Genomic DNA, 13,618 nt, shown 5'->3' with positions numbered 1-13,618 from the left:
ATATTTGTGCCCACTTGTGTTGTTTCCTGGGTTTTTTGTTTTGTTTTTGTTTTTGTTTGTTTGTTTGTTTTTTGGTTTTGTTTTTGTTTCTTTTTTTGAGGCAGGGTTTCCTCTGTGTAGCCCTGGCTGTCCTAGAACTCACTCTGTAGACCAGGCTGGCCTCAAACTCAGAAATCTACCTGCCTCTGCCTCCCAAGTACTGGGATTAAAGGCATGCACCACCAACTCCCGGCATTTCCTGGGGTTTAAACCAGCCCATATAGATTTCTTCTTCATGGTTATACAGTGAGCACTCACTCATTCCCCATGTGTCATGAGTCCCTGAAATAACTGTTGGCCATTGCATGGACATGTTCTATGAGACAGGCTGAAAGCAGCACGAGGTTATGTTCTGAACAGAACTAGGTAAACCAACTGTGAGTATTTGTACATGTAGCAAAGGGTTGTGAGTCAGTGGCCTACTCTAATCTGTTTAACCTGTAGGCCAGGATTCCAATGAATTGTACATATTTGTCCTCAGGAGTTTGCCAAAAATTTAAACAGAAAGCATTTCATTATATAAAAAACTGATTTTACACTACTGCAATGTTTTTGGAAACCAGGGAAGTAAATATGTAGCTGTGATCCAAGAAAGAACTTTTTTGTGCAAGGCTGAAACACAGGATCAGCCAATGTATATATAAAATCTGTTCAGTTAAACAGAGTGTTTAATATACTTCTGTCACCACTTCCAAACCTTCTCCACTTTCTAGGTATCCAAAGTGGTATAGATTCTGATGAACTATCTTAAGTTTGTGTTATACACTTTGCTGAAAACTCTCGTATGCAAAACGTTTTTTTCTTTTTTCTTTTTTCTTTATTAGATATTTTTTTATTTACATTTCAAATGCTATCCCAAAAGTTCCCTCTACCCTCCCCCCGCCCTGCTTCCCTACCCACCCACTCCCACTTCTTAGCCCTGGCATTCCCCTGTACTGGGGCAAATAAAGTTTGCAATACCAAGGGGCCTCTCTTCCCAATGATGGCCAACTAGGCCATCTTCTGCTACATATGCAGCTAGAGACACGAGATGGCTGTGAGCATCCACTTCTGTATTTGCCAGGCACTGGCATAGCCTCATATGAGACAGCTATATCAGAGTGCCTTCAGCAAAATCTTGCTGGCATATGCAATAGTGACTGGGTTTGGTGGCTGATTATGGGATGGATCCCCGGGTGGGGTAGTCTCTGGATAGTCCATCCTTTAGTCTTAGCTCCAAACTTTGTCTCTGTAACTACTTTCATGGGTGTTTTGTTCCCTATTCTAAGGAGGAATAAAGTATCCACACGTAGGTCTTCCTTTTTCTTGATTTTCTTGTGTTTTGCAAAATGTATCTTGGGTATTCTAAATTTCTGGGCTAATATCCACTGATAAGTGGATATTAGCCCAGCATATCTAATGAACTCTTTTGTGATTGGGTTACCTCACTAAGGATGATATCCTCCAGATCCATCCATTGGCCCAAGAATTTCATAAATTCATTGTTTTTAATAGCTGAGTAGTACTCCATTATGTAAATGTAACACATTTTCTGTATCCATTCCTCGGTTGAGGGACATCTATGATCTTTCCAGCTTCTGGCTATTATAAATAAGGCTGCTATGAACATAGTGGAGCATATGTTCTTATTACCAGTTGGAACATCTTCTGGGTATATGCCCAGGAGAGGTATTGCTGGATCCTCCGGTAGTACTATGTCCAATTTTCTGAGGAACCACCAGACTGATTTCCAGAGTGGTTGTACAAGCTTGCAATCCCACCAGCAATGGAGGAGTGTTCCTCTTTCTCCACATCCTCTCCAGCATCTGCTGTCACCTGAATTTTTGATCTTAGCCATTCTGACTGGTGTGAAGTGGAATCTCAAGGTTGTTTTGATTTGCATTTCTCTGATGATTAAGGATGTTGAACATTTTTTCAGATGCTTCTCAGCCATTTAGTATTCCTCAGTTAAGAATTCTAAACAGCTTCAGTGCAGTAGCTGGATATAAAATTAACTCAAACAAATCAATGGCCTTTCTCTACACAAAGGATAAACAGGCTGAGAAAGAAATTATGGAAACAACACCCTTCACAATAGTCACAAATAATATAAAATACCTTGGTGTGACTCTAACTACGGAAGTGGAAGATCTTTATGATAAGAAGAACTTCAAGTCTCTGAAGAAAGAAATTAAAGATCTCAGAAGATGGAAAGATCTCCCATGCTCATCGATTGGCAGGATTAATATAGTCAAAATGGCTATCCTGCCAAAAGCAATCTAGAGATTCAATACAATCCCATCAAAATTCCAACTCAATTCCTCACTGAATTAAAAAGGGCAATTTGCAAATTCATCTGGAATAATAAAAAACCTAGTATAGCAAAAACTATTATCAACAATAAAAGAAGTGGGGGGCGCTATGGGGGACTTTTGGGATAGCATTGGAAATGTAATTGAGGAAAATATGTAATAAAAATATTAAAAATCAAAAAAAAAACAATAAAAGAACCTCTGGTGGAATCACCATGTATGACATTAAGCTGTACTACAGAGCAATTGTGATAAAAATTGCATGGTTCTGGTACAGCGACAGACAGGTAGAATGTAATAGAATTGGAAATCCAGAAATGAATCCACACACCTATGGTCTCTTGATCTTTGACAAGGGAGCTAAAACCATCCAGTGGGAAAAAGACAGCATTTTCACAACTGGCAGTTATCACATAGAAGAATGTGAATTGATCTATTCTTATCTCCTTGTACAAAGCTCAAGTCTATGTAAATCGAAGACCTCCACATAAAATCAGAGACACTGAAATTTATAAAGGAGAAAGTGGGGAAAAACCTCAAAGATATGGGCATAGGGGAAAAATTCCTAAACAGAACAGCAATGGCTTGTGCTGTAAGATCAAAAATTGACAAATGGGACCTCATAAAATTGCAAAGCTTCTGTAAGGCAAAAGACACTGTCAATAAGACTAAAAGGCCACCAACGGATTGGGAAAGTATTTTTTACCAATCCTAAATCTGATAGGGGACTAATATCCAATATATACAAAGAGCTCAAGAAGCTGGACTCCAGAAATTCAAATAACCCCATTAAAAATGGGGTACAGAGCTGAACAAAAATTCTCAACTGAGGAATATTGAATGGCTGAGAAAGTTTTTTCTTATAAACCATTAGTTTTAGAGAAGACAAATTAGGACATTAAACAGCCTATTACTGTTCTTTCCTGGTACCTGTCATGGTCAATGCTACATCAGTTTACAGATAGATCATACCAGGCAACATGGTAATTTGGTACTCTGGGTCCACATTTGGCTAAGGTCACTGGTGATTATTCTCCCTCTGTAGCTGGAATAACATAATTTTGCTCTAGGGATGCTATGAACAATGCATATGTGATACTTAAAAATACTATGACTTGTTTTAGTGGTCTGCTGTGTTTTCACCCTCATTTTGTTGATATATAAAACACCAAGTTATTTTGAGCTCGGGATTTATGGCTTGTGTTAAGGATTATCAGATCTGACCTTTCTCATGGAACCTTTTATAATTTTTGAAGTTGGGAATTATATATCTTATAATTTGGCACAGTTGTTCTCGTGCATCTCCTTGTCCTTTTGCATTAAGCCTTTTTGCTTTGATGCTAAACCTCAGTAAGTATCGGTCCAATATATGAAGTTATTGTGAACATAGTGAACACCCATATCTCCTTCCTGAGGAGATTGGATTCCTCTCAGTTTTGCTTATTTTGTAAAATGTTAAGATTTAACATTATACCTTCTCCTTAGGTATATGTTCCTCCTATTCTGAGATTTGGGAAAATGTGATAATGAGCAAACCTTAAGTTTTTCTGTAGGCCTTGTATAGTTCTGTACATATGAGCATATCCCTTGTGTCAGTCTCTAGATATTATCTGTCTTACATTGATATATCTATAAATATTAAAACAGTCTTGTATCTCTTAGTACTAAAGATGGCTAGGATCAGATCATTTGTAATTTCTGCGAATCTCCAAATAGACAATTTTTCGATTTGCACAACTTTCCATTCCCATCAGGGGTTAACATAAGGATGTACTTTGCCTTTCCAGATCTTTGTTTTTGTTTTCTGATTATTTTTGTATTCTGGTCAAAAACAACTTGTCTGGTCTTAGACAAGTATAAGAACAAATAACAGTCATTCCTGGCTTGCATGCAGAATGATGATTTCAGAATAATCCATCCCCATACTTCGCTATATTTCTTTTTGTTTTGTTATTTTATTTTCTTTTATGTGTATGGCTGTTTTGGCCTAATGTATTTCTATTGAAAACACGTGTCTGCTTCCTGTGAGATCACATGGAGCATTAGATTATCTGACAGTAAAATGAAAAATGGTTGTGAGCCAGGATATTGGTGTTAGTATTCAAACCCAAGTACTCTAGAATTTCTGTAACTGCTCTTCCCCACTGCATCATCTTTCCAACCACTAATTTGCTTTCTTTTTGTTACGTACTCTAGCCAGCTAGTGTGAGATTGAATATCTTTTGGATTCTACTTTCTGAGTCCCTCAAGACCAAGCAATATGGACATATTTATAAACATTTTGGAGGGCTCTTGAAGTCTTATAAGCTATAGTCACTGGGATATTATCCTAACTTATATAGAAATCTGATGATTCAAGTTTTTGAAACCTCTCTACATCAATATTAAGAAGGCATTTTTCTCAATCACAACTGATTCTGCTGGTGTTTTCTGGATATGTATGAAATCACACCATCTTTGAAAAGTAGAATTGGATATCTCTGTGCTTCACCACTTTTTCCAAATTTTTTGTACCTACTTCATTTATTATTAGTAGTATTATTACATGTGTACGAATATTTGTTCTTCATGAATGTGTGTGTACCACCCATGTACTATGTATACAGAGGTTAGAAGTGGGCATGGAGTATCTTGGAAGCAGAGTTATCATTTTGAGCTGCCATTTGTTTGTTGGTATAGAAGCCCTGTCCTCTGGAAGAACAGCTTGTCCTCCTAATCATTATTTGTTATACCATCCCCCTGTTGCTAAGTTAAAGCTATATTAAGTACAGTTTAGAAGAATGTGGCCTTTTGTCTTGGTACAGTGTCATTTCAATAATGTACATTTTTCTTCTTTCTGAAGTAGAAACCAAGATTGAGAAATACACTATTTTGCAGACATGTGTTTAATCTGTTAAAACTCCTACTAGGGAATTCTACATTAAAATTCAGAAATCACAGTTCCTCAAATACTCTGCTACTTCTGAATAGACATCTTTCGGCACTATTGAGACTTACATGTGGCAAAGTCTTTTTGAATATAGGTGGGTGAAATGCTGTTCTTACTGAGGTTATATTTCTTAGGGTTTTTAATCGAGAAGGTTTTTAGTCATTGTGGCTGCTGAATTATGGTTCATATTGTTTTACTTTCCTTATTTGGGATAATGCTTCCTTCTGTTTGACTTGATGATTCCTTTCCAGTTCTCTCATATTCATTATTCCTCACATGAAATTTATTACTACCTTTGTCCTCATGGATAATTCATGTCTGATTCTTTTGTGCATTTTTTCATCTGTTTAGAGTGTAGGTAGATCCTTGTATGAAAACATGTCTTATTTTTTGACTGCATTCCAATACACTTCCTAAAAATCAATTTTACCAGTCACCTTTTCTGAATGTACTGTTACAGTTGAAAATTACTTTCTTTTGGGGCTTTAAAATGTATCACTCTGTTCTCTGCCGACTTTAAAATGTGGGGTAGTATCTATAACTATTGTATTTTCTAAACCTCTGCTGCTATTAAAGAATAGAAGACAGTTGGAATATAGATGTATGTTGTTAGAGCACTTAGATGTGAGAACAGCAGAATCTGTCTGGCAAATTATCCCAGAAAGTAGTAGAAGAGACTGCTGTGGTCTCCTACTAATCAGGAGTCCCAGTGTCTGAACGCAATACATAGGTATTTGAAGCAGGTCTTGATAAAATGATTGATTGTGACCTTTGCGTGGAAGTCTCAATAGTGCAAAAAGATATCTATTCAGAAGTAGCAGAGTATTTGAGGAACTGTGACTTCTGGATTTTAATATAGAAGCCCTGCACTTCACAGTGGATGCATGTAAAAAGAGGTTATTCTTTACATCCCAGTATGACTTCTTATTCAACATCCATGAATGAGAAATATAACTTTCCAGTTATAGACAGGATCAGAATTAAGTCATGGAACACATTTTGTTACAATATTTAATATTTCTGAAATTAAAACACAGCATCACTGGAGTAGGAAGTATTGATGGGTTTCCTGCTAAATATGACATTACTCAGCTTGTATGTCAGAAGTAAGGGTCATGAAGACATATGCCCTTTAAAATGTCGTGATTATTTCCCTTGAAAATTTATGCATTGCTATTCTCTGTATGGAATTTTATATACTGTAAATTCATGACATTTTTCTTGACTCTCAAACTTCTGTTTTCTATATCCTAATGTTGTGAGTGAATTTTCAATTGCAATAACTAGTAATTATCCTGATTTTTTTTCACTCATCTTGGTTGTTAGAATCTTTACAATATAACATTCTAATACAGTATTTGCTTTTTTGTTTTCTTTGCTATTATGGCCATTACAAAGCTCCTGGGAATTTACTTTCATCCATGCTTTGTACCTCACTATTCTACCACTTATAATTTGAAGTGTGGACTTTCTACCTTGAACTCCCAAGAGAGCTTGCATGGTTACCCTCGTTACTTTCTGTCCTTTCCCTCCTTATGCAAAAGTTTATCCCAATCATCCCTGTTGTATTTCATGTATGGCTTGAGGCAGTTTTTTTGTGGGTAGACTGGGTGTCATTTATTCATAATTCAAACTGTTCTTACATATTCCACCAATATATCATTCCATGCTATCCTATCTGTGACAATGTTTCTTGAGATTCCTGATCATTTTAGTTTGCACAACAATGTTTTGGCATTGTCCATGGGGAGTTTTATTAATTTTGAATCTGTGATATTTTGTCAGGAATTCCAGTCTTTGTTCCTAAGACAGAAACTCAGAGCAGAGCAACAAGAAGAATGACTGCTTCTCTGCTATATGTGCCCCAGGTTAGTTTCATATCCACATTTCTTTAAAAATTGTATATCTTATTGAAGCTACTCAAAACCTTCATTTTCTACATCTGGTAATGTTATCTAAAGTATTTCTGTTCTCTGATTGATCCCCATTTTCATTTCTGATAAGCAAAATTACCGTAGCACAGTCATATTGTAGTATATTTTCCCTCAATATTAGAGCAAGAGGACATAAATTTCCTTACACTTAGGACATGCAATCTAGAAGGGGAATCTGTTGTATGTGTCACTCAACGAATATAGTGTTGTCCAACTTTGACATCAAACAGACATGTATCTTTTTATATTAGTAAAGAAGGACCATTCCTATCTCCTTGTACTAAGGTCAAGTCTAAGTGGATCAAGGAACTTCACATAAAACCAGAGACACTGAAACTTATAGAGGAGAAAGTGGGGAAAAGCCTTGAAGATATGGGCACAGGGGAAAAATTCCTGAATAGAACAGTAATGGCTTGTGCTGTAAGATCGAGAATTGACAAGTGGGACCTCATGAAACTGGAAAGCTTCTGCAAGGCTAAAGACACCATCAATAAGACAAAAAAAAAAAAACACCAACAGATTGGGAAAGGATCTTCACCTATCCTAAATCAGATAAGGGACTAATATCCAATATATATAAAGAACTCAAGAAGGTGGACTCCAGAAAGTCAAATAACCCCATTAAAAAATGGGGCTCAGAACTGAACAAAGAATTCTCACCTGAGGAATACCGAATGGCAGAGAAGCACCTAAAAAAATGTTCAACATCCTTAATCATCAGGGAAATGCAAATCAAAACAACCCTGAGATTCCACCTCACACCAGTCAGAATGGCTAAGATCAAAAATTCAGGTGACAGCAGATGCTGGCGAGGATGTGGAGAAAGAGGAACACTCCTCCATTGTTAGTGGGATTGCAAGCTTGTACAACCACTCTGGAAATCAGTCTGGCGGTTCCTCAGAAAATTGGACATAGTACTACCGGAGGATCCAGCAATACCTCTCCTGGGCATATATCCAGAAGATGTCCCAACCGGTAAAAAGGACACATGCTCCACTATGTTCATAGCAGCCCTATTTATAATAGCCAGAAGCTGGAAAGAACCCAGATGTCCCTCAACAGAGGAATGGATACAGAAATTATGGTACATTTACACAATGGAGTACTACTCAGCTATTAAAAAGAATGAATTTATGAAATTCCTAGCCAAATGGATGGGCCTGGAGGGCATCATCTTGAGTGAAGTAACACAATCACAAAAGAACTCACACAATATGTATTCACTGATAAGTGGATATTAGCCCAAAACTTAGGATACCCAAGATATAAGATACAATTTGATAAACGCATGAAACTCAAGAAGAATGAAGACCAAAGTGTGGACACTGTGCCCCTTCTTAGAATTGGGAACAAAACACCCAGGGAAGGAGTTACAGAGACAAAGTTCGTAGCTGTGATGAAAGGATGGACCATTTAGAGACTGCCGTATCCAGGGATCCATCCCATAATCAGCTTCTAAACGCTGACACCATTGCATACACTAGCAAGATTTTGCTGAAAGGACCCAAATATAGCTGTCTCTTGTGAGACTATGCCGGGGCCTAGCAAACACAGGAGTGGATGTTCACAGTCAGCTATTGGATGTATCACAGGGCTCCCAATGGAGAAGCTAGAGAAAGTACCCAAGGAGCTAAAGGGATCTGCAACCCTATTGTTGGAACAACATGATGTACTAACCAGAACCCCGGAGCTCTTGTCTCTAGCTGCATATGTATCGAAAGATGGCCTAGTCGGCCATCAATGGAAAGAGAGGCCCATTGGACTTGCAAACTTTATATGCCCCAATATAGGGGAATGCCAGGGCCAAAAGAATGGGAATGGGTGGGTAGGGAAGTGGGGGGCGCTATGGGGGACTTTTGGGATAGCATTGGAAATGTAATTGAGGAAAATATGTAATAAAAATATTAAAAATTAAAAAAAAAGATAATTTAAAAAAAAAGAAGGAAGATCTCATCTGGCAAAAAAAAAAATACTTTTCAGGAGTGATCATGTATTTAGAAAAACACTTGTGAATGTGCATCTGCATATACATGGATACTGACTTGACTGAGCAATATATGGAAGAATACAATTTATGATATCCTTTATCCTTTATGATAATCCTTTATCCATTAGAATTTTGCATTGCTTTTTTTACTTCTATTTTCTAGAACATTTTTAGCGTTGTACTTAGACCCCATTGTAGAATTTTGAAACACAGTGTTGCTCATCACTACTTGACCATGTCTGATGTGACTTTTGGATTTTGTTAATTCATCAAGGAATATTACTGCACCTAGACCTCAAATGTGTACCAATATATTCTTTAAAACTTTGCTGATTGTGAGTCTATTGCTATCCTGTTTCACATAGAGAAAATACACTAAAGTCTATGACTAGATTAGGAAGCATCTCTTGATAAAATTAAATTTCAATTTTGTTGTATGTATTTTGGTACATTTTCTTGACTCTGCATATGTGCTTTTTATTCTTCTTGTATGTTGAGATAAGAAGAGAGCATTAGATCTCATAGAACCAGGTTTCATATTCTGTTTTATACTGCCATGATGGTTCTGACAAACAAATTACATATTAGAGGACTTTAAAAGACATTATAGAATCCAATCTGCAAACAAAATTTTCAAATGCATTGATGGAGGTAAATCTGTTCTTTGTCTGTTGCTTAGTCTTAGAAAATATCAGCAAGTCCTAAAGAGCAGAGATGTGAGTATGTACACTAGAGTATGTCATTCTGTATGTTACCTATAGAATATTCTTAAGTTCTGACGCACCTCTATGGCCCTTCTATAAAACTTTTGTCCTTTAATATTTGCTAAGACTCTTCCCTATCACAAATTATATCATCTTATTCTTTGCATCTTTGTTAAATAGGAAACATGTTTGTCCGACATCACATGATAAATTTCTAATTTTCAATTATAGGGTCTCTTAACGTTCAAGGATGTGGCTGTGGAGTTCTCAGTGGACGAATGGGAATGTCTCAGCTATTCTCAGAGGGCACTGTATAGAGATGTGATGATGGAGAATTACAGTAATCTATTCTTTTTGGGTGAGTATACTCTTCTTGTAGAATTCTAAATTATTCCTTTTAATTTACATATCTTTTGTAGATAGAACTCTGAAATGTCTAGAGACTTACAGAATAAAGAATAATAACCAGTATTGTATCCTTTATAGTCTCTCTAACCCCTTTACCTAGTTTTCAATCTAAACTTTAAAGTTCAAAGAATATTGCACATTTAGAGAAAGGAGGGATATTGTTTTATATACAATAATTGGAATTTAAAAATTTTGCCATTACATTTCAGTATTCATCCATTTCTGAATTTTAAAATGCAAATTATTTTAAATAGAGCAGCATCTGTTTTGTGAGACTTTTGTTTTTATGTATTTATTTACATTTGGTATGTGCTCTCTATGTTTACTGCTGTTACTGTTACACTATGACCTTTTCCTGAGCACTTTGGAAGTAGAAGTAAGTGTGTATGTGTGTATATATATATATATATATATATATATATAGTGAGTTCCATGTCAGTGATATCAATGTGAATCACATAATAAATTCCTAGCTGACCTTGTTAATATGATCACTCATATAATTTCTATCTCAAAATTACTTTTGCTTGATCACCTGATTTTCCTACCTTCAGCAAGGGACAGTGTTTAAATGAGAATTAGAAGGCTGTCATTTTTCAGTTTTTTGATATAGATTTTTATGTTCTTCTTAGCATCCATTTAATGATTGTGAAGCACAAAAGACATTCTTCCTTTAGAATAGCTAATTTATTTTTTCTTTGTGAACTTAAAAAAAAAATTCATTGTTGAATCCCTTACTCATACATTAATCTCTTTCTTCCCTAATTGCACTTTTTTTTTCAGAGAATTTTCTTCACTGTGAGAAGGTGTTGAATCAAGGCACAAAGCATATTGTCCACAAGCGTGTAACTATCCAAGAAAAGTCTTACAAATGTAATGAGCCTGTCAACATGATTCATCAGTCTTCCCAAGGTACACCTTCCAGAACCCAACAATCAAACCTAAACAGAAAAAAAATGGGGAAGACTGGAGATGAACCTTGCAAATTTAAAGACTGTGTAAACTTTCTGAATGTGTTTTCCATCATTAGTCAAAATGGAAGAATCCATATAGGAGGGAAAGACACAAATGATACAGAGCATAAAAATCTGTTTGACTCAAAACATAAACTCATGCTGAAACAAAGTGGCACTAATGGAAAAAAACCACACAATTGCAGGAAATGTAGGAAATGCTTCAACATGTACTCAGGTGTCAGTAGACATCAGAGAGCACATACTAGAGGGAAAACCTATAAATGTAGACACTATAGTGAATCCTTTCTGCATTTGTCACAGCTCAAACTACATTACAAAATTCATTACGGACAATGTCCTTGCAAATGTGGCAACTGCTTTTATCATATATCAGGCTTCGAAAGATACTACAGAATTCACCCTTGTGGGAATACTTATAAATGCAGTGATTGTGGCAAATCCTTTAGCTATTCACAAATTAGAAAACATCAGAGAAGTCATACAGGAGAGAAACCTTACAAATGTAGTGAATGTGAGAAATACTTTTCCCAGAAATACCAACTTACAATTCATCAGAGAAATCACACAGGAGAGAGACCTTACCAGTGTACTGAATGTCACAAATCCTTTATCCAAAAATCTAGTCTTATTATTCATCTGAGAATACATACAGGAGACAAACCTTACAAATGTATTGAATGTGACAAATGCTTTACTGTGTTAAGCAGTCTTAGAAGTCATCAGAGAATTCATGCAGGAGAGAAACCTTATAAATGTAGTACATGTGACAAATGCTTTGCCGACAAACGAAGTCTTCATATTCATCAGAGAATTCATACAGGAGACAAACCTTATAGATGTAGTGAATGTGAAAAATGCTTTACCCACAAAGACAGTCTGAGTATTCATCAGAAAATTCATACAGGAGAGAAACCTTACAAATGTAGTGAATGTGACAAATGGTTTAACCAGAAAAGCAATCTTAGGACTCATCAAAGAATTCACACAGATAAAAACCTTACACATGTAGTGAATGTGGAAAATGCTTTACTGAGAAAGGCAGTCTTAGAAGTCATCAGATAATTCATACAGGTAAGAAACCTTATAAATGTAGTGAATGTGACAAGTGCTTTGCCAAGAAATATCAACTTAGAAATCATCAGAGAATGCATACAGGAGAAAAGCCTTACAAATGTATTGAATGCAAAAAATGCTTTACTGTGAAAGCAAGTCTCAGAACTCATCAGAGAATTCATACGGGAGAGAAACCTTACAAATGTAGTGAATGTGGCAAGTCCTTTACCCTGAAATGCCGTCTTACAGTTCATCAGAGAATTCATACAGGAGAGAAACCTTACAAATGTAGAGAATGTGAGAAATGCTTCAGGTACAAATGCACCCTTATACATCATCAGAGAATTCATACATGAAATAAACTGTACAAATGCAGAGAATGTCACAAGTAGTTTATTGAGAAGGGCAGTATTAGAAGCCATGAAAGAATTCATACAGAAAAGAAACCTTACAAAATTAGTGAATATGATAAATGCTTTATTGATAAAGGCAGTTTTAGAAGTCATCAAGAAATTGATGCAGGGAAAATATTGTACAAATGCAGTAAATGTGACAAATATATTACCCGTAATTATGATCTTATGATTCATGAAAGAACTCATACAACAAAGAAGCCTTATAAATATAGTGAATGTGAAAAGTAAAAAGCTTCCAGTAAAAGCTCTCTTAGAAAACATCAGAAAAATCAAACAGGAGAGAATCATTACAGATGAGGTGAATGGGACAAATTCTCTAACTAGAAAGACAGTCTCAGATATCATCAAACTCTTCACACAGGAGAGAAACACTATTTGATTGTTTGTATATGCTTATATTAGGATGTTTCACCATGTTGAAGTACTTGTGGTCTTATGGACTAGTTGTGTCACTATGGGTGTGAGATTTAATACACTCAACATAGCTGCCTGGAAGCCAGTCTTCTCCTGTTTGCCTTCAGAACAATAAGTGCAACCGAGGTGTTGCCATGCTCCTTCTTTGGTAACAAGGGACTGAACATTTAAACTTGTAATCCAGCCCTAATTAAATCTTGTCCTTCATAAGAGTTGCCTTTGTTAAGGTGTCTGTTTCACAGCAGGAAGACCCTAACTAAGATACATTGCAAATGCTGTGAATGTCAGATGCCTGGAAAAGTCATCTCATACAGCAGAGAAACCTTACAAATGTAATGGATGTGACAAACGTTTTACCTTTAAAGACCATCTTAGAAAACATCAGATAATACATAACGAAGAGAAACCTTATAAATGAAATTAATATGGAAAGTTCTTTATCAGGAAAGACTATTAGAACTCAGCA

The 13,618-nt window shown here is 36.1% G+C and overlaps 1 pseudogene; it reads left to right on the top strand.

The window, feature by feature from the left end:
• The first annotated feature begins 7,097 nt into the window (after nt 1-7,097).
• LOC110312715 (uncharacterized) lies at nt 7,098-12,966 on the top strand (annotated as a pseudogene).
• The last annotated feature ends 652 nt before the right edge of the window (nt 12,967-13,618 follow it).

The sequence above is a fragment of the Mus caroli genome, unplaced genomic scaffold, assembly GCF_978045245.1.
Source record: "Mus caroli unplaced genomic scaffold, Mus_caroli_1 scaffold_18, whole genome shotgun sequence".
Lineage (NCBI taxonomy): Eukaryota > Metazoa > Chordata > Mammalia > Rodentia > Muridae > Mus > Mus caroli.
The sequence above is the reverse complement of the archived record's forward strand: the minus strand, read 5'-3'. Positions and strand labels throughout refer to the sequence as shown.